The following is a 19628-nucleotide window of genomic DNA, read 5'->3' on the forward strand; positions in this document are numbered from 1 at the left end:
CCCCTCCCACCTTGTGCTAATGAAAGGCGAGTGCTCTACTCCTTGAGCCATGCTCGGGTTTTCGGATAGGGTCACCTGACTCTTTTGTCCAGGGTCAGCCTCTGACTGGACTCCTCACCAGTCTGCCTCTCACCGAGCACGGATGCCACGTGGGTAACACCACGCCTGGCATGTTGCTTGAGATAGGGTCTTGTTAACTATTTTTACCCAAGCTGCACTCACATTTTAATCCTCCTGTCACTTCCGCTTGCCCCCTCTCCACTCCCATCTGCATCTAGATTCAAGATTTCTTAGAATCTTAAACTCCAGGGAGGCAAAGGTATGAATGAAGTAGATAGGTTTACTTATCAGGTCCAGGAGGTATGGAGGATACCTGATAAAATGGATCCTCACCTCTTTATCTACCCAGAACTTTCCCCAGGCACCGGCATCCAGTGTCCTTTCCTATTGCTCAGTGCTTTCAGAACATTGCCAGTGCTTGCTAAAAGCTGTCTCTCCTGAATCAGGCAGTCAGTAAGCCTGGAGGGGTAAGGAAAGACAGACAGCCCTCAGAAATCACCTGCCTGTCAGATGTTCCATGAATAAATCCTTGAGCTGGGGCTAATAGTCACACTTTGAGTCCCTCTCTCTATGCCTCATGTGTTTATTGTGCATCTGAAATCAGCAAGTGTGTGTTTCCTTATTCCTGGAGCCTTTGCTGTCCAAACTCACATTTTGCAAACCCTGGACATTGACATGAAATTTCCAGCTATAGGACCTCTACCAACTACCCAAATCTCAGGCACGTTCCTTAGGTAAGCTCCCTCTCTGGGCAGAGGAACGAAACACATTCAGATAGCAAAAACACTTGCACTCTGTGCTGGGCAGTGAGGTCAAGACACAAAGATTTGTCTCATCTAGCCTTGTACATGGAGCAGGGGACATTGCACACAATGACAATGATACACGTGATGCAAGGGGAAGGGAAATGGAGACCTCCACCTGCAGCTACCACACAACAGAGGCCTGGGATCCTGCAGAGTCAAAGATGGAGGCAGGAGGTCCTCACCCACAGACCTTTAGATGCCCTTCAGGATGAAGTTACCCAGTAATGCAATATGTATTGCGCATTATGTACAGTAAAGTACGTGATTCCGTGCTGAACCAGTGCTAAAGACACTTGGTGAAGAAAACGATGTCTACATATTGGTATAGTATCTCACCTTGTTATCTGATTTATTGAATTTATTTGTATTTGGATATTTGAAATTTGATAGGGAAGGGGGGAAAACCAAGATGGGTGGGGGGTGTGGGGGGGAGGGAAACGGGTACCAAGACATGTGAAAGGGTATCAATGTATGTGAATTAATGCACCTTCTATCTGGCAAATATCATGTAACCCTTTTACTAATTACAATAAAAAAAATAAAACAAAATATACCGAAAAAAAAAAAAAAAAGAAAACGATGTCTAGGCCGATGAGGCCTGGGTTTTGGGGAGGTCACCTGGGAAGAAGAAGTGAGTGTCATCTGAGGAGGAAGTGATGATCTAATAGTTTTCATTAGCCTGGAGGAGCTGAGCACCATGCCAGTTGAAGAACGTGGTCAGATATCCACACACACTCTATCAGCAGCACACACAGCAGCCTAACCCCAGCTGGGCTCAGCTTATTTATTCAATGTGGGGACACCCGGGTGGACAAGCCCGTGTTCTGGAGACGTGTGGGGTGAAAGGAGCTCACAAAGAAGCCCTGGCTCCCTAGCAAATACCCCCACCCCAACCACTCCAGCTAACTTTACTACTGGGTGAGAAGAGACTCTAGGACACTACCAAGTGTTGAAACTAGGTCTTTCTGTTCTCCCTTTCTGTTCTGCCCTGGGGCATGAGGGGGAAGGGAGAGGAACGCGCTTGACCTGAAAAGTCAGCCAGGGAGCAGATATCACAGTGGCCCTTGACAGAGGAGCAAGCAGGACAGGCAGGCAAGATGGGAGTGAGGGCTGGAAGATGGGCAGCTGCCAGGGTAGACTGGCCTTCTCAGGACCCTCACAGCCCAAGAGTGCCTGGTCTGCAGGAGGCCCCATTGCCACTGCTATAGGACAATGACAAAAATCCAAGTGAGATCATTTAAACAAGTGTCCTAACCTGACTAGAGCCAAGAAGGATTCTCAGGGCTCAGCTCTCTGGGGTGTGGGAGCCCATCGCCTCTGACTCCAACACGCTGTTCTTGGGAACCCTTCTCTGATCTTTGACTGTATCCTGATTACTAAGAATATTATTATTTAAAGTGCCCTTAAGGAATTTCTTAATTCTGTATGCATGGAACTCCCTCCCTGATAAGTTTCTGCATGTTTCCTATTTTAATTCCCGTACAGCTCTTTCTCCAAGTATCATCTGTGAAAGTCCACTGTACAAAGCAGGGTTGTTTTGTTGAGAATGTTCACCAGTCCTAAGAGGGCTAATAATCTTCATGGAAAGCACCAAGGCCAGGCAAGCTTTGGAAAACACTCAAGGTTGGAAATGTCCCTGGGCTGTGGCTGCTTCCTGGCCTCTCCGGGCTGGACAGGCACAGGGTTTAGATTCCAGGAGCACTGTGGTATTCCTTTGAGGAGAGCAGAATCAGGCACACCTGGATGCATGCTCTTTTTCTGCCATGTGGCAATGTGATTTTGGAAAATTTCTTAACCTCTTAGTTCCTTCCCCCCGCCCCCCGGTCTAAACCTACATATAGTCACCACAGGTGTAGACTGGTAGAGAGTGATAAAAGAATTCAAGAATTAACCATAGATGAAATCCAGAAAAAGAGCTGTATTGAAGGGAAATGACATATGATACATTTGCCTTTTAGAAACTAACGACTGAGGGCCTTGACAAACCAAACCTGAGGTCCCATAAAGTGAAGTTAGATGACCCTGGGCCCCGGCTCTGCAGGACATCAGCACAGAGGCTACCCAAAGTGGACTACAAAGTGGCAGAACCCCAGAGGGACACTAGCTCCTCCCAGGGCCTTTAAGCTCCACCTCAACCCAGAGGCCTCTGGCCTGGACAACCCCATGAGTCCCTGGCCTCCCTCCCAGGCCCCTGCCCTCTCAGCCTTGCTTGTTCCCAAAGCCTGGAAGCCCAGCTCCTCTTCCCATTTACAGCTTCTCAGAGTGACCCCAGAGGCTGGGAGGCCCTGACCTGTCTGGCTTCCTTTCTTTCTGTGATTTGAAGCCAGCCAGACATGGAAGTCTGTGAGACTTTTATCTCTAATTAACCACCAAAAAGCCAGAAGTGCAGGTATGGCTGAAGCGGTAGAATGCTAGCCTTGAATGAGGCACTGAGTTCAATGGCACAAAGAAAGAAGGAAGGAATGGAGGAAGAGAGGGAGGAAGGGAGGGAGGGAGGGAGGGAGGAAGGAGAGAGATAAAGAGGAAGGAAAGAAGGAAGGAAGGAAAAGAAGAAACAAACAGGAAAAGGAGGGAAAGAGGAGGGGAAAAGAGGAATGAAAGGAAAGAAAGGAAGAAGAGAGGGAGGAAGGGAGAGGGGCCAGCAGGAGACAGTGCCATTGCCTGTGCATATCACAAGGTCAGCGGGACAGGAGTGAGGCCGTCTACTCACCCCCTTAAAGAAAAACTGGCCGGAAAGTCAGCCCTGCCCCCCTCCTGGCTCTTTCTCTCCACTTCCTCGCACAAGCCCCTGTGGTCCTAGCGCGGGCCAAGTCCTATCCTTGCTCCCCCTTCTTCCTGCTCACCACTCTCCCTGCCTTCCTGGCCCCCATGCCCCCAATGCCCCTGTGCTCTGTCCAGGTCTCCGCGTGCGCCCTGCTATGTTTATCTTGCCGTCCCCCACAGGAACTTGCTAACTGGCCATTTCCTGGGCTCCAACACAGACCTACTGGATGAGAAATGGGAGCAGGACAGCAGCACGACAAGCTGTGTTTTCAGGGCGGAGAGCCTGCTTCCCAGTGCAGTCCACTGCCATCCCACACGACAGCACCCACGCCCACTCGATTCCAAGCCCACGGGGTTCCAGGTCATCCAGTGCCAGGCTCCTCAACGGAACCAGACAGCCTGGGCCACGCTCTGCACACGGTTACATCTTGACTAGCTCTTTCTGGCTGAGTGAGGTTTTCACAGTTGTCAATATGTGAAGTTCATTTTGGAAGGGGAAGTTCTACGGGCTATCCTCCTGGAAGAGGCCTGTCACAGGAAGATGATCCAGAATGAGAAGGAGTGACCCCGGCCTAACGTGCCTTGGGCTTGCACTGTCATTTGCAGACAGTACTTCTCTGCACAGTGGCTCTGACACTCCACGCTGGAGTGGGAGGAGAAGATAAGCAAGAGAGGCTGGCAGCATCCACAGGGCAGTGAGAGGGAGCTGGAGCTACACATAGAAGCCCCGCTTCCGCTCAATACAGACCCTGAGGGTTCAGAGAGAAATGTCTCTAGGTGTGCACATCCACACCGCGTGGTCTTCCGGCTCTGTCAGCTGAGAGAACGCAGGAGTCCTGGCACCTCTTTGCAAGCAGACACCCCAGGGTCCAGACTCTGTGACGCCTACATGGAGTGGTGCATCCCTGCAACCCCGCACGCGGGAGGTCAGGCTGGACTATCACGGTTTTGAGGCCAGCGGGGGCTAAATAGTAAAACTCTTTCCTCACCAAAATAAAATAGACAGGATGGACAGGATGACGTCTGCGACATCAGACTTTGTCACGTGGATGACCACGGTGGCCAGGCAGGGTGAAGCACACCCTCTGGAGAGGATCTGATGAAAACGATACTTCACCTCTGAGGTTCTGCTCCCGAAATGGCTGACCCCATCGTAAGAAAGAAACAGAATAGCCAACGGACCCCAATTCAGAATTCCTAGCCAGCCAATGCTCCCCTCAAGTCGCCAAGGTCATTTTAGATGCCCATCACCCTGACACACAACGGGGGATTCCTGAGGCACAAATGAAGCTGGGCAGAAATGAAGGACGTCTAACCGTCTAATCCCGAATTGTGTATCAATCTTCCCACTGATCAGGACAAACCAACTCTAGCCAAACATAACCCCAGAGAAGAGACGATTACTACAGAGCAACTCTTTCTGATCTTCCTATGTCGCTTTTCTACCACCAGTCAATGGTAGAAAAATCTATTAATCTAAATCTTAACCGCCCTAAAATAAAAAAGGTGACTTTTAAGAACATAAGTCAGGTGTGCTTCCAGCACCAGGGAAGGGATGAGGCTGGAAGTTCAAGGCTGTGGAGTGAGCTCCAGGCTGGTCAGTGCCACAGCAATATTACAAAACAACAACACTTGACTAGTTTCATTTAAATCCAGCCAACCCATGGACTAGCAGACTGAACAGTAGAGTATCACTTTAATTTACTGCTAATATTGTTAAGGCCTACACTAAAAAGTCCAAGAAAGCCAGCCAGTTGAACAGGTCACTATTATTCATTCAACTCTTTGGTATTTTGGCTAATGAATAACGAAGGATCAGATCCCAAAGGGTGCACAGTAGGGCTCAGCTGTCGCGTGGATCCACTTCTCCAGCTGATGCTAAGGAAGGACGTGGTGCTTTGTCACTAAGCATTGTCTACAGAACCCTGGCTCCCTTCACACACAGCCGAGGGTTTCCTCCTTCCTACCTGGGCACTCCGGAGTTCTCTTTTCCCACAGAAGGCAAGGCGGAGCTGCACGGCCCTGCATGGACACCTGTGCACAGGAGAGAAATCCCAACAGATCTACAGACAAGGGTTTCAGAGTGTGAGCCTGACAGGAGGAGGGACAGTAACTGAGAGGTCAGTGCCATACAGCTCTGGGCATGAGATGCTTAGAGAGGACTCTGACCTCACCATGCATGGGTTAAACATCTCAACCAAGTACTAGTTAGTAGTAGAACGCAGACGATCTAGTGGGCTCTGGTAGGAAGCGGGGATCACTGGGGACTGTGTTAGAAGAGGATATGGTGGCCCTGATCCCTTCCAGTTACTCATTCTCCTCCAGCCACCAGTGGGTTAGACCTCCATCCCTCACGCCCCACCACCACGACATTCTGACGTCTCAGGCTCCGAGCCACGGAAGCAGTTGACCATGGACTGAAACCTCCGAAACTAGACACTAAACCAGATCTTTTTCTCCCTTCTGGGGTTTTTGTCATGGCAGCTTGACAGAATCGTCAGTCTCGCCCACAGACTCTCTCACAGAGTGTTCAGCCAGGAAAGCAGCCACCAGCCCTCCCCAGAGCACAGCTCACCAGCTCAGCATTTCTTGGAGGCTCCAATAGGACAGTCTGCTTCCCACAGAAGTCCCCAGACACAGCCAGCTTTCTGACCCCACTCAGGAATGAGGCACCGAGGAAGACACAAGCCCTATTATCCCAGCTCTAGTCCCTGTGCCCTGATAAGCACTATGCCTTGTCTATTAGGGAGGAAGGCTTTAAAAATCAAACATCCAGATACTCAATTTTAATGCTGACAGGGATCCTCGAGACACAACTCCTTGCAGACAGAGTTTCCTTCCTTCCAACCGGTAGAAATTTGCTAAGAAGTCACCACCACCTACTGTGAACGCCATTCCCTTCTCTGTGGTAACGAACCACCCTCATGGCATTATTGCACACCTGTCAGGCTCCGTGACACCGTTACAACTGCTTTTGTTTTGTGCTCAGATATGGCACAAAGAGAATGAAGCAGATGAATGTCTGTACAGCTCTGATAAAGCCTGGACAGCAAAGGCTCTAATGTGATCTCATTTCCATCACTCTGCGATACAAAGAGCCGTTTGTGGGGCGCAGGGCAGGAGGCTGGGGGGGAGGGAGCTTGTTTCTCCTATCATCTGCAGTTTCTGTCGTTCTTGAAGTCAGTGTTTGTGAGTGTGGTTTAGAACAGGCCAGTGGCCAACTCAGCGTGCAGCACAATGGTTGTTTCCTTCAGGGCACCAAACAGAAGTCCCGCTGCCAGGGTAACAGCCTGGGAAGTCTCTGGGTGTGGAGTTTGTCAATCATGTAGTCAGTGGAACAGGATGTCATTCATGCAGTGTGGGGGAGGGGGAGGAGGGGGAGGAGGAGTTGTCAAGCCAGGTGGTCATGGACTCTAGGAAGATTCGAGCTCTGGAGATGCTGACCATGCAACCCCAAGGCCCACGGTACCTGTGTGGACCACTGGCCTCACCTACACCCAGGAACATGGTCTTCAGATTGCTGGAAGCTGAGACCATCTTTAAGCCTCTGAAACCCTCATGACTCTGTCATTCTGACAGGAGTGGGGTCCAGGGCTCCCTTGACAGCGCTTTCAGAAGAGCTGTGCCCTTCCCTCAAACAGTATCTCAAACCTGAAACCTTAAGCCAGGGTTCTCATCCTCTTTTTCTACCTTCCCCTTTCATCCCTTCTTTCCATTTCTTGCTTTCTTCCTCCCTTTTCTCCTTCCTTTCTTTTTAATGTTTGGCACAGGCACAAGAGTTTTTGTTTTGTTTTAGAAATGTTTTAAAGATAACAAATCACAAGCAAAGAAGCCAAGGTCATGGGAGTCTAAAATATTCATCCCTGCGGTCCTTTCTTGACCTCTGCCCTCGGGTCTGACCTCCACGTGGTCAGAGGGTCAAGTGAGAGAGTCCAGAAGGAGGCTCCCAAAGCAGAGGAAATTCTCAACGGAAATCCTCTTGTGTAGGGGGATAGAAAGTATAGAAAGGTTAGGGCAAAGAAGGGCAGCCAGACACCTGCATCCTGAAACCCACCGTGAGTTTTTTCTTGACAATAAGAGGCCCTGTACAACCTTTGACTGGGGACTGGAGGTTCTCTGTCTGGCTCCAGCCAGGCCCTCAGGGATGGCAGCCGGCTCCATGGAGAATGTGACCCCCTCATCCTGGTCAGACCACTGTGTCTGCTGCCTGAGCACCCTGCATGTCCCAGCCCCAGCATGGAGCAGCTATACAGGCCCCGAAAGGATGATCTAAAAAGAGCTCGCAGCTCAAGCTTTCAGGACTTCCCACCCCCCCACCCTTATGTAATTTACTAGTATGCATGAGTTGTACCAACAGATTATCATCGTGATTAGTCCACACACACACACAGGCCCCCCATGAAATTCATTCCCTCTATCACTCTTCCTCATTCTGAAAAAACAATTTCAATAGGAGACATCAAACGTGGGGTTTGAAATCCCCTTTTTGCTATTGGAAGCCAGCCCAGAGCCCAGGGACCCCCACGGGGGACAAGTGGCTAGGCAAACACGCAGGACACTTAGAAGCATGGGCCTGCTGGTCCTGTCTCCAAGGCTGAAAGCAGCAACATCTGGCAGGGAGCAGTAGAAGCAAGCCCCACGGGAGAACACCCCTGTTTCACTGAACTGGAGACCACAGGTCCCCCTGACATATTCCTAAGCTACCGTCTAATCCTGCTCCTCTTCCTGCCCTTGCGTGTGACCCTGGCTGACCTCTAATCCCTGTCAGTCAGGACCCACTGCACTGCAGGTAAGCAGAAGTAGAAGTCTAACTCACAGGGTCTCAGCTCCTCTCCACGTAAGGAAGGTCTGAGACCCATCCCAGGCCCTTCATCTTAGAAGCCAAGTACAATGAACCAAAGGACCCCCAGGATCTCTCGGCACTGGGACGATTACAAGGAATATCACAAGTGGTGATACCACAGGCCGCGACCCCTCCTCGACAGCGGGCAGTTTCTCAGCTATCCTGTCACCTGGTGGAAACCGTCTACACCTCACAGTGCTCTCTGCTCTGCTATTCTCCACGAAGGTATACTTGTTCATTTATTGTATTTTGTGTATTTTGTTCTTTCTTTCTTTTTTTTTCCAGTCCTGGGCTTGAGCTCAGGGTCTGAGCACTGTCCTTGGACTTTCTCAAGGCCAGAGCTCCACCACTTGAGCCTCAGCACCACTTTCTATGTATGTGGTGCTGAGGAATTGGTGCATGCTAGGCAAGCACTCTACCACTAGGCCACACTCCTGACCCCTGTATTTTGTTCTTTCTATTCCTCCCTCATTCACTAGGTTAGAAAACACCACTGGTCCCCTAGCCATGGCTGCTCCTGAGGATAAAAGCACAGTCACTGAGGTGTTCTTCTTTCAGCACGTGTGATGCCAGGGGTCCCCTCCACTGCACAGAGCAAGCTAGCTGGCTCTTGCTTGTCCTAAGGTACCCCATTGTGGAGAGTAGCAGCTTATTTCAAGTTAGTTCCCCCATTTTGGGTATAAATGTAGAAACACTTTCCTGAGCAACTAGACCACCAGCAGCTATGGAAAGCAACCAGACACACCCAACCTTATCAGATTTATCAAAACACAAGTCTCAATAAGGTAGGTGGGAAAGACAATCAATACTTGAGAGACTCAGAGAAATGATCAAACTTACCCAGTCAGAACTGAGACACTGCAGGCTATCTCAAAACAGCCTAGCTTGTCCCTTTGCCTCAGTTCACTTCCCCGAGGAGATCACCAGGAGACAAACTTCAGATTCCTTCTAAACGATGCCATCTTCTGACAATGACATGGCCTGCTTGGAGTAATCCAGACCCCTGGCTTCAATGTCTCTGTGACTGGTTGGGCAACCAATGCTTGAACAACTGCAACTGCATCTGATTCCTCTGCATTACCCTTTTAAGTCCAACAGCTTCTTTACCATTCTCCTTTCCGTTTTAAATTTTATGATTGGGGTGCTTACTTGTACTTAAGATTAGAATGGAACAAAGAACTTGGAACTGCCAAGAGAAATGACTAAGAGAAACAAGTTCTTGGTGAAGTCAACTCAGTGAAACTGATAATAAATAAATTCTGACATTGTGGAACAATGCAAACGTGGAAGTCTAATTATTTTCCTAGGTTGTCCACAGCACCCATGGGTTCACTCACTGATAAACAATGTTCTTGTGGCACTTGGCGATAGCCGTAGTATAAGCTACAATGTTTTCCAGTATCTGTGTTCTAGTTTAGGTTCTGCGAATGCATCATTTACCCTAGAGAGACAGATCAAGCCAACTCAATTATCTTCACTAAGTAAATAAAAGACAGAGGCTTAAGAAAGATACCCTTTCAACCAACCATTTCCCTATGTAAGGAGTGCCAAAATCAAACGCCTCTTCCATGGCACCGTTCTTTCACAAGCAACAATTCCTTGGCGTACACCAAGGTGCCACGTTTTACTTGGAGAAATTTGCTTTCCTTTAACTTCTCACAGAAGAAAAGCACTTGCTCCATCATAGTGCCCCCCAGGTCTTTAATAATGGGGTTGGGGTGAGGATCTGCTATGTAGTTTGAGTGCATTTGCCCCTCCACAAGGAAGGCAGAGGTCTGGAAGTCTGTGGTACCAGTTTCTCTAGACAGGGTTGAGGACCACAGACAAAGGTCTACCTGCCACAGCAACCTTCTACCCCAACAGAAGAGCTCATCTGTTCTTCACATCTCACAGAGCCCTCTCTAGTCTAGATTCAAACCCAGAACTATTCCTGCCATCCATCTCTAGCCTAGAACCCACATTCCAACCTGCAACACCTGCAACCCCTTCTAACCTCTGGCCCTGGCCAAGGAGAAACCAGACGTGAGGAATTCATCAGACACCAGGCTCACACAAGCTCAGAGACACAAAGGCAGCAATGCCCTGAGCTTCCTTCTTTCCTGGGTCGCCATTCTCTCCCTTTCTCCTCTCCTTCTTTTGGGGGATGACTCTGTAAAATGAGACTAGAGAGAACAAGCCAGGGAACTTACTCAAAATGAGTTCAGACATTTCCACAACAGCCCCACAGGTGTAGAACGAGAGCTGGCTTAAAGGGAATCGTCCCACAGAGAAGGAAAACCCTGCACCGACAGGTTCGATGTTCCTGAGCGTGACTCTTTGTGCAGAGGCCAACCTTGAGGGGATTGAAGATAATCAGGTAAGCTGATGCAATTTTTCCTGAAGGAAATCAGCTACAAACTTCCAATTATTCCCAAGAAAACCTCAATGACGACGGGGGGACCGTTTCCACGGCGAGACACCTTTCTGCTGGGAATACCCATAATAAGGTAAGCCTAGAAAGCATACTCCTTTCCAGCCCTGCTGTGAACTTGAGCTCTTCATCGCAGAAGAGTGGTGAGGTGGCCCTGCACCTGGAGGAGCCTGGGGAGGGGACACAGTTGTCGAGACAATAACGAGCCCAGCGGGAGTAGGAACCCACAGGTTCCTGGTCACTGGGGAATCGTTAATACAGCGACAGCACAAGAACAACAAGCCCACCATGTCCAGGCAATGTCTCCACTCACAGGCCATACGCCCCTGCCACATGGAGGCCAGCGGTGAGCACTCTGACATGAAGACCACAGGGTCCCCTTTTCTCTGTCCAGCTGGGCCTGGCGTGAGGATGAGGAGGGGCAGGAGGCGGGGATGTGGTCTCCAAGGGCCCTCAACCAGCCTCACACCTGCAAGGGACAGTGCCCATCGGTCCTCTGGGTCCCTGGGAACGCCGGCGACTCCAAGCGGTGACAAAAAATGCCAAGCCATTGCTCACACCCACACAGCCTGCCCACTCTTCCCTGCCTACCACCGGCACTCACTCTCCACAATCTGACTCCAAGAAGGCTGTGTTTCTCCGCACACCCTTCACAACTGCAGCCCGGGGGGTGGATTCCAGCACCAAGTCGGTGAAGGCCATTTTACAATCCAACACTCCCCCTGGAAGAAGCCCCAGCTGTAGCACTCACTGCCCTCTCCTCCAGTATACCGGACACCTCCATGGCGGGATGACAAGTGCTGACTTCTTGCAACGGGGTGAGATTTTTGTCCATCGTGAAACAAAAACGCTCAGTAAGCAACACCACTGAAGTTCAGTGTGGACAGGGCCCGATGAGTCCAACAAAACTGAACCATGTACAGTCATCTACATGTCACTCGGTGGTAGCTCAAGTGGAGAAGAACCAGCTCTCCCTTCTGACCAAGCAGCTTAGCCCTGGCCCACAATCAGTCTCTGATGGGTTCCCACCATGGTCGATTATTACCCCACCATGGTGTTAGAGGACGGAGCCACGGGCCTCTCCAGCTCCCTCCCGTTCATCTGTTCTGCCTGAGGTGGGCGCCTGCCGACCACCTTCCTCTTGGAGTCTGGGTCTCAATGCATCCCTGGAACAGACCCCAGGGCTCAGCCTCTTCATGTGCTCACCCCGACCTCTCACCCAGGGTGGGACACTGCCCCGGGGCACAGCTGGCTGCCTTGTTAGCTCTCTTCCTAAAAGCACACACAGCAAACAATGAACCTCTAAGATAAAACTGTCCATATGGTGGTGGTCAGGAAGGGAAGGCGCCAGAAAGGAAGCTGGCCTCTCACAGGACACCTCCTAGTACCAGAACCACACTCCAAGAAACAGCAATTAGCCAAGGCACACACCAAACCACCTGGGGCCATTTGCATCCAGCCCTAACCATGTGAAAAGTCCTTTTAAAACAGCAGCTACCTGACAAACACTGGAAGCCATGGAGGGAGAGGAGGAGAACACAGAAAGTTACATAATCTCATTTTGGGGGGTGGGAGGGGAGTTATCATTCCGCATCTGACAGATGAATACAGAAGCAAGCACATTTGAGACGGTCACCCAGTGTGGCTGCCTGAGCGCCAGGCTGCCCACAGCCCTGGCTGGGAAGAGGCGGAGGCGGAGAAGAGAAGAAGCAGAGGCCGCCATGCTGTTTGCTCTTGCTGGCCTTTAGGGAAGTAGGTACGTTGAGGTGGTGTGGGCCTGACTTGCATTTCCTTTTCTATTACAGGAGGGTGAAATTCTTCTCCTGGAGCCAGTGCAGAAAGAAACAAGGCTCCTCCCCCAGAACTTCTCTGCAAACCAGCAAACAAGCAAAAAAATGGTGGGAAAGAAAATTACATGAAGTACAAAAGAAGCAAAGCAAGCCTGAAGAAACAGACATTTTGCACTTGCTTCCAAGCAATGGATATGTTTGTGCTCAGGCTTCGTGAAGAACAGCATGACGAGGCAAGCCGAGGCCAGGAGGTTAGTCTGTGCTGAAACCAGGCAAAATCCAGACCATGCTGTGGGCATGCGACCAACCAGCCCTCTCTATGACAGCGCAGCGTCAAGCAGCAGAAAGGAATCAGGAGACAGTTGTGTGGCTGCTCACGGCAGAGCGCCAGGGCCACTGACAAGTCCAAACCGTGGGCAGAAGACAAGAGGTGTGCCAGGGAGAAGGGCTGCGGAAGTGTCGGCTTCAGCCTGGAACCCTCTTGTTCTCTCAGCAAACTCTACCAAGGGATCAGACACCTTCACCAGTGACCGGCCACGGCCGGGCCTCTCTGAGTTTCATCCTGGCATGTTTCTTTCCAGCACCCAGGCTGAAGATGGGGCTGTCATACAGGCTACATGGGTGATCACCAGGACTCTCTCCTGACCTTCCACTCTGTCCCCAGGCCTTATCATACCAAGACACCAGGCAGCCTCAGGAAACCAGACAACTGGAGCAATATTAAATTAGGCAATGGCTCACAGGCTTGGACATGGGAGGGGACACTACACACCATACTCTTGTCCCCAGAGGCCCCAGGGTCACCTCCTTGAGAGCAGCTGAGTCTAGCCAGCGGGAACTTCTGCAATAAGAACAAGGAGGGACAGACAGTGGGAGACAGAGTGAGTTGACAAAGCACGACAGCTGGGCACCGTGCCGCATGTCTGTACGTGCTCCAGCTACACAGGAGGCTGAGATCTGAGGACCATGGTGTGAAGCCTGACTGCACAGGAAAGGGCATGAGATTCTAACACCTCCAATAAACTACCACCCAACAGCCAGAAATAGAGAGTACTGTGGCTCAAGTGGCAAAATGCTAGTCTTGAGCCAAAAAGCGAAGGGACAGCACCCAGGCTCAGAGTTCAAGCCCCAGTGCTGGCACAAAAGAGAAAGAAGAGATGGAGAGAAATAGACAGAGCTTGAATCAGAAAACAGAGAAAAGGAAAGAAAAAGATGCAAGTAAGAAAAATGTGGCAGGAAGAAAAATGCTTAGGAAGGCAAAGTGGCACCAGTCTCATCTCAGCAAATAAAATCCATGTCCTCAGAGCCTCTGTGTCTATGTTTTTTTTTTCTCGTATATGATTTTGTACTCTAAAATCTGCATAGGCCGTGACCTGGGAGCAATAAATGAATAAGAACAAAGTAGGGACGAGGGCATCTCTGAGCCTGGACCTCACTGGGCAGCAGATATGGTGACTCCCCTCAGCTGTACAATCCCCCGAAGACCAATAGTGAACCCCAATGGTGGAGAATGCCCTCTGGGAAGCAGGTGGAATGGACATCCAGCTGCCATTGCTTTTCTGACGTTGGAGGACACTCCTCGGGCATGCTGGTAGCTGCCCGCCAAGTGCACAGCTAAATCCATCTGTTACAACAGGGATCCCAGGTAGTTCTGGGAACTGCTTTATGGAGCTGTTTTCTGGGAAATGGGTGCTTTGTCAAGGGTGCCGGCTCTCTGAGCTCTGGTAGGCGGGGGCCAGTCAGGTGTCTCTGGGGCCAGCTGACCCTCCCCACACTCTGCCTTGTCATGGTCATGTCCCAGGAACACATTCAACTGCAGGGATCTTTCCTGCTCTGCTCCAGATGACATCACCGGCTGTCCCAGCCAAGAAGGTGGGAAACAGATGGCTGCTCTGCTTCTGGCTCAACTACCCAGGAACCTACCCTGCAGTCTATTCTGATCAACTGACCAGACTCGGAGGGTTTCGAGCAGTCCTTTTATTTTGTGAGTTGTGCGTTGTAGGTGGAAAGGGGGGAAGGGGCCCTCCTCAGAGGGCTCCTGCATTTGTGGTTCTGACCAAATCATCCAGAAAAGGACTCCGTCCACTTCGCTCTCCCAGTGACCCCAGAGCATGGGAGGACAGCCTCATTCTGTTATCTAATGCACATGGGGAAGCCCGGAAGCCTCTCTCAGCCCAGAAGCCAAGGCACTTGAAGACGACGGGCCAGGATGAGATGTGCACAGCCCAGGGCTCACCAGCTTTGCTGGTCGACACAGGACCGTCGTGGGCAACACCATTCTGTCTTCACCCCCAATTTCACTTTGTTCCTGTCTTAGCTGCAACACCCTGGGGAAGAGCAGCCGCAGTGCAGGACGGGCACACCACTCCCAAAACAACCACAGACATAAACACCACAGATGGAGGAGCCCCGTGAAGAGGGCGCCATTTCCCCCACTCCCCGCAGCAGCGCACAGCCCACAGAAGACAAGATCTTCTTCTAGAAACCCTCTGCGTCCTCTGGAACGCTAACAGGAAAGAAAGGACTCCGGAATCCACTAGGCAGCACTGGAGGAGATGGTGTGACTCTGCCAGGAACAGCGGGCAGAGGTCCACAGAAGTATCTTAATCTTGCTTTCCCCACAAGTGGATCCTGGGACAATAGTCCCTGTGCAAGTGATTTACCCAAGGATTACATTTCCTGGGAAACTCAGTTACAGACACGGAGAGGCAAGGCAGGCAAGGGCAGGAGCCGAGGAAGAATCCATTCTCAGTGGCCACACAATGAATGGATGATTAACCCCACAGGAAAGCTTGGAAAGCTGTGGCCACAAATGCCAGTCCCACAAGTAGGCACTGAGGGGACAGGCCTCAGCAGAACATGGGAGTCATCCAGAGAAAGGTCGATCTGACCTGGGCCCCTCGTTTCCTTCCACCTCCCCAAGGGTTCTGTGTAAAATGCCATGAGGAGTCAGATTTCTCCTAACGTTCTCCAAGTTTGGTTTGTAATCATTTGTGGGCTGAGCTAGATAGTCACCAGAGGAAGAGATCTGAATACACAGTGATGTGAGAGCCGCTCATGGGCCAGGTGTTGCTGGATCTCAGGAGACTGAGGTTCAAAGCCAGCCTGGATAGAAAAGTATGCAAGACTCCTATCCCCCTCAACTAGCAAATGCTGAAAGTTGGGGGTGACACAAGTGACAAGAGGGCCAGCCCTGTGCAGGAGCATGAGGCCCTGAATTCAAACCTACCTGGAGAAGCATCTGCTCACAATCCCCTCTACCACTGTGCCACCTACTTCCTACCCACTTCCGGTGTGCAGCCCACAGCACGTTTCCCCATTAAAACAGACTTAAAATGGCTTCAACTTCTTTATTCTCTCATGGTTGTTTACTGCACTTCAAAATCTTCAGGGCAGAGGTAGCCGTGGAAAGGCAGTCTGCACCTGAAGATCATACTTGGACATGCTGGGTCTTCAGACTTCTCCACTGACAACTGGTCTTGATCACTAAAGAAACCTCAGTGGTACCCGGTTCTGGGAAGACACAGCTGTTACGCCAGCGCTAGGCTGCTGGGGCATCCTGTGGTTGTTTGTTATGAAGAAAACACAGAACATCTGGAGAATAATTTTAAAATATACCAGAGAAGCTCTGGTCAATATTGTCACAACTGCCCTTACACAACCATCAAACCACTACTGCCTCTTACCGCTAAACACATTGGGTAAGAAGTCAGGCAAGCACAGTGCCTGGGAGCTAGGGAGACAGCAGTTCTTAACAAGGGAACAACTCTAATGACGAAGATGTGCGTTTTGCTATTTGGTGGGTTCTCCCTTCTTCCCTCTTTTCCCTTCTCCCCCCCTCCTCTCCATCCCTTTCCTCCCTTCCTTTTTTAAATACTAAACCTATAAAGTCCATAGGCTTCTCACTGCTAAAGGTGTCACCTTATCCACACACTTATAATTATATCACTCCCTTCACTCAGGGCCTGGAAAGGGTGCGCTCGGGGCCCTATGGCCTGATCCTGGAGTGTGCCTGGCCTACTAGTCATTCATTATCCGTAAGGCCTCATGTGAGGGCCTGAAATGGCAGTGGGCATGGCATCAGCCTGCCTCAGGAAGGTTACACACACACACACACACACACACACACACACACACACACACACACACACACACACAAACATACAAAACTAAACAAACCAGCAGGGGAATTAACAAATGTGTTGCCGGCTGCCTGATTTGTAAACAACAGCAGCTTTCCTTATTTGTGTGAGCTTTCTTTTCATCGCTACAATTCATCAGGGTATGTGGATTTACAGGTAAGGAAGTGGACAGTCAGAAGGCCAAGTAGTTGATGAGAAATTTCACACGTGTTAATTAGTAAAAATGGCGCAGACCCCATTTCACATACGATTTCTAGAATGTGACGCAGTGCCTAGGGAAAGGACAGACTTCTTCCAGGGCTCCTCCACACAGGGCTTCAAGAGATGGAGCGAGGGATGGTGTGAGTGAGAAAGGATCAGACAGCAATGGCAGTCTCATCAAGAGCCTGGTCCTCACCCTTCCCTCCTCTGTGACAGGCGACACTGGAATACAACAGCCATGGCGTCCTTGTACTGGTTTCCTCTCTCCAAGCCCACGACTGTCTCCAGAGGCCGACTCTCCTGCGGACCCCAGCGCCCTGGGCACAGAAGGTTTTCGGCAAAGCACGTGTATCTTACAGGCTGAAAGTGGACTTTTACTAGATCGGAATCTCAAAAATAACATAGCTCCATCCTTCAGAAAAGCACAGCCTTTCTCGGCTAGCTCAGGGCTACACAAACTCTTCCTCATCATCACATCTGAGCACAATCAAGGCCAAACACCCAAGCCAAAAAGAAACCAGATACCTACGGAGCAACAACAGCCAGAGGAAGCCATCGAGGAGGAGCCGAGGACCCATCACACAGCTGGCTTTGGAAAGAAAACCATGCAGTATTTCTTTCCCAGTTGCAAAAGTTTCACATGCTCTTTTAAAACATCAATGGAAAGAGAAGGAGTAAAGAAAACAAATTGCAAATCCATGGTCAGAGAAAGCCAACCAAGGGACCCTTGATTTTATTAGAGATGCAGAAGCAGGGTTCTTAAGTGACTCTGCCCCACATGCAGGGTGCTGTGCACATGCACACAAACATGTTATGCACCACAAACATGTGGTGTACATGGGGAGGGTGGTATGTGTGAGGAGGGTGGCGTACGTGGGGTGGGCCCCGGTGGGGGAACTCCGTGGAGCAACTGGCTTACCGCTGCACAAAATGAATGGCAGGACTCGGGAATCGTGTTGCTGGGTGGGAGAGGTAAGGGGTGAATGGGGGGAGATGAATGGAGCGAGGAAGGATGAGTGAAATCCACCCAAAATACTCAATGCAAAGATGTGAAAGTGGAGCCAGGTAACTTGAGGGGAGGGGAGAGGATGGGAGAGAGAGATTCTCATCAACTGATGGATACCTTGACCAGAGCGCACTGTTCTCATGAACTGACTGATATGTCGAACTGAAACGCAGTTGAACAGCTATCCGAAAAAGGCTTTCCTCAGTACTAAATGCGTGAGCATGCACACGCCCATGCACACGCACACACCCCACCTACACACATACACACACACACACACACACACAGTCGGCCTTCGGCTAACTGAACAATGACTTCTCTGCCAGGGTTAAAGTCACGCATGGCCGACCAGCACTTTCTTAGTGCTGAAGAAGTAAACAAGCCACTTGTACGTGAATGTGGCCCTGGGAGGGGGGAGACACCCTTCCCACAGCACCCACTGCACACCTTTCAGATCAGCATCCAGAAGAGCGGGCACACACTTCCTCCCTGCCGTGGGGCAGTAAACGCCTCATCCAGGCGGAGGAGGCGGGAATCCTGTGACTTCCACACCCTCCTCTTGCCCCATAGTTCTCCCAAGATGATAGATTCCTCCTAGCATTTCAGTGGGTCATGGCCGTTACACACTGGAGCCTTCACTGCCTCAAGTCCCCCAAGGAAGGGCTTTCGAAAGGTCAGATGCAAAACTTCTGCTACGTTGACTTCTAGAAAGTAAGAAAAGTGAGGGTGATTCTAAGAGTGGATCTGGAATTTTCCAAGGGTTTGGCTCTGTTGTGGATTCCATCGCACAGAGAGCAACTACGTTCTGCATCTGCCCTAGTCTATTCCAGGGGGAAGGGGAAGGCTGCTCATCTTCCCTAGTTTCCATGCAGGATTCCAAGGGTTTTGTGGCCATAAAGCACGCTCCCACCCTCCAGGGACAGATTGTGGATTTCTAAAGAAAGCAAGTTCTTCCAATCACAGAGCATCTCAGGAACAAGGTGTCTGGAAAATAGTAGGAGAAAGCAACAGAGAACACAACCCACCACTCTCCAGGGTAGGGGTGGGTCGTCTCCAGAGACCACCCAGGCATCTGTGGAAACCAGGACATCTGTGGCTCCCTGTCTGCCAGTGACCTGGACACTGGGTCACCAACCCTGGATTCCTGCTTAGCTCTCCATTCTCATGGGAAGTCCTGTCTGCTTTTATTTTGATCCTCCTTCTCACTCCCTGGCTTCTGCTTTCTGCTTCCCATCCCTGGCCTTCCTCCTGGAAGGGCAGCTGTGACCGTCTGAAGGCTTGGGGAGACACACCCTGAGGTGTGGTTCAGAGCTCCCCAGAGTCCCAGAGGTATGAGGACTTGAGAACTTGACGTATTGGCTGCCAGTGTCGTCTCAGGGCCAGAGGCCCCATGATTCTTGGTAGATTGTCAGGGTGCTGCGGTGGGGGGTAGGCTACAGCATCACACACTGTCTCTTCTCTTTAAGGCAACAAGGAAACATCAGGTGAGCAAACACACAAGTATCACTCAGGAGCCTGGCCACTATTGGAATGTAGAAACCCAGCTGCACATTAGCACACAAAATGAGACTCCAGGCCCAGGGCTGCTCTGGGCCCGTCCTCTGCCT

The 19628-nt window shown here is 50.7% G+C and overlaps 1 protein-coding gene across 3 annotated transcripts in view; it reads right to left on the reverse strand.

Moving 5' to 3' along the window:
- Rnf144a (ring finger protein 144A) overlaps positions 1–19628 on the reverse strand; it is a 62933-nt gene that overhangs the window by 30578 nt on the left and 12727 nt on the right. Inside the window, exon 1 of one of the 3 annotated variants that reach the window (XM_090337496.1) lies at positions 18469–18541. The exons of the other annotated variants lie outside the window; for them this stretch is intronic. The gene's annotated coding sequence lies outside the window, so the exon portion shown is untranslated. Of the gene's footprint in view, positions 1–18468; positions 18542–19628 lie in introns of those variants that run through there. 3 annotated transcript variants of the gene reach the window in all.

Source organism: Megascapheus bottae, chromosome 7, assembly GCF_031878675.1.
Source record: "Megascapheus bottae isolate mThoBot1 chromosome 7, mThoBot2.hap1, whole genome shotgun sequence".
NCBI classification, from domain to species: Eukaryota; Metazoa; Chordata; class Mammalia; order Rodentia; family Geomyidae; genus Megascapheus; species Megascapheus bottae.